Source organism: Trachymyrmex septentrionalis, unplaced genomic scaffold (assembly GCF_001594115.1).
Source record: "Trachymyrmex septentrionalis isolate Tsep2-gDNA-1 unplaced genomic scaffold, Tsep1.0 scaffold152, whole genome shotgun sequence".
Lineage (NCBI taxonomy): Eukaryota > Metazoa > Arthropoda > Insecta > Hymenoptera > Formicidae > Trachymyrmex > Trachymyrmex septentrionalis.
In genome coordinates this window covers 19,423-22,003 of record NW_017304675.1, presented here as the reverse complement: position 1 = coordinate 22,003, position 2,581 = coordinate 19,423, and positions in this window count along the sequence as shown.

Genomic DNA, 2,581 nt, shown 5'->3' with positions numbered 1-2,581 from the left:
CTATACATATGAAAAATTACAATAACGCATATATTTTATTATTATTAAATATAAGTATCCCTTCGTAACCCCTATTCCACAAGAAAATTATTCTATCCATTTATTTTTCATAAAAGATGATATTTAGCAATGTGTTATAATATATTTTCTTATACGCGAATTTTAATATTATATTAAAGACGCGATAGAAATGATAATTATAATTATAATAACATCCTGCCAAATAATCACTATTATAATAAGCGGTCTAGAAAGTTTGGAATTTACATCCTCCTGTAAACACTGTTGAAATTTGACAGATAGTATAACTTTTCCTTGCGGAAAGATCTTTTAAATTTTACGTGGAATCAATATACATTAAATTCGCTTTCTATCAAGAAGATTACTCCCTTTGTATTGGATGCTAATCAGCGTATCACAAAGTAAATTTGTCAAATTTTATCATATAAATTTTAATAAATTTTATAATTGCAAGTTATCAATTAAAAGTAAATACAGTTCATTTATTGTTAATATTTCATTCCGTTTATCAATATTACAGTAATGATTGGTTTAATAAAATTTGTGTTATCATATATATATTTCCAACGCTTTCGTATAATCTCGCATTTTTAATTTTTTTATTATGCTACTACGAAATAATATCATTTTTTATTGTATTTTGAATGGTATTTATAATTGTATCTTGTTAAATATATCAAAATTAGTCGTAAATTAGATAAATTTTTCTTGTTAACAAACCATAGAATATCTTATTGATCGAACATGTCTTTTTGTTAATTATTAGGGCATTTCGTTTTATGCATAATGTATTATTTCTCCGATGTTGTTCATCGAATGTAAGCAAGGATAAATGATGGATGATTTGGGCGCATCATGCACTCATAATCTATAAAGTACTTACAAAGCAATATGTAGATAACACAAAATAATTCAAATTAATGTTATTGTTATAAATTTCAAATTTCTGCTCATTTTTCTCAAAATTATATTGATGACGGTAAGAGAAAACGTTTTTTCGTCAGTCATGATACATATCATTTTGTTTCAATTCACTACAGGAAATAACACAAGGACATAAAACAATACAGTATATTTGCCTGATTTGTGTTGATTGACACAATAATTGTGCTACTAAAGCGCTGAGATTAAAATAACTAATTGTTATCATCAATATTTTAACAAATTGTCAGCCTTAACTTTCCAACCAAACTGAAAAATATTAAAGAAATCCTTATAATAATGTAATAAATAATATAATACTTACACTGTATAATATAGTTCTACTTCTAATTGTAAAATCTCGAATTTTGTCATAACAACCGGAAATTCTTTCTGATTGTTATGACAAGATTTTGGTTTAAATAAAATGCATTTAATTATATACGCGCGAGTGTCTTCTTCATACCAAATCATAATCAAACAAAATTTCTCATGCATAACTGCGAGAGTAGGAAGTTTGTTACATACCACCGTCACAAGAATTATTGTAACGGACAAAACTGTGGAATACGTCTGAAAGAAAGTATGCTGTCATTATATACTTAATGAAAATAGTTTTGTTAATTCTTTTGCTCAGAAATTGGTCCACCGAAATATCACCATTTATCGGGATCCCACATCAAAAGTGTACACATTATATGTGGACATTCTTTGACGTTTAAAAATACGTTTTACGCCTGAACAACGCCACCTTGACACGTTTCAAAAAGAAAAGAACTATTCTCAAAACAAATGATTATAATTTCTTTGTAAATCGTTTTTTAATTACCCCCTTCATGCCAGTGGCATTATAAACATCAATATACTACCACTACTAATTATGTTTAAATATATTATTTGACAAAATTAGTTACGATTGGCTGTATATTACTGTACAAGATAATTTGGCGTAACTCTTATTACATAAGGGACATTATAAATTAATTCCTTCGCGAATTCTGGCTATAGCCAGTGTTCGTCTATACGGATCGCTTCGTGGATGCCAGACATAGCCGGCGTTAGGAGCGAAAGAGTTAAATTCAAAAGAATTAATTGTCAAGATGATCTAGAACACGTTCTATTTTATATGTACGTATTTATTCTATTATATATGTATATATAGGGTGAAGCGGTAACTCCGTTCAGTTAGAACGTTTTCGCTGTTTTTAAAGATATGAAATGATATATTTATTGAAGTTGTGTAGTCAAGAGGGGTACAATATACTAGTAATAGTTTCTCTGTAGGTGGAAGCGCTTCGAAGATTTCAAGTTCACCTCCACTTTTGTAAATAGAAATGAATAATTTTTTTACACAATATGATTTCTCTAATTATCTTGCATGTAAAAGTATTAAAATAGTGATATTAAAAAGAGCTAATAGAGATATTTGGTACTTTATTCTGGTATATATATTGACATAAAATATTAAATAATTCGTAAATTATTAATTTTTTTTGTAATTCCTTAATACTTTTATGAACAGAATAATAAGATGAATCAATTGATGAAAAAGAAACACATAGCTGCTAATGTAAAAAATTATCCTTTTTATACACATATTTTTTTAAATAATGTGCGTTTTTTTTCATTGTTTTTTTTT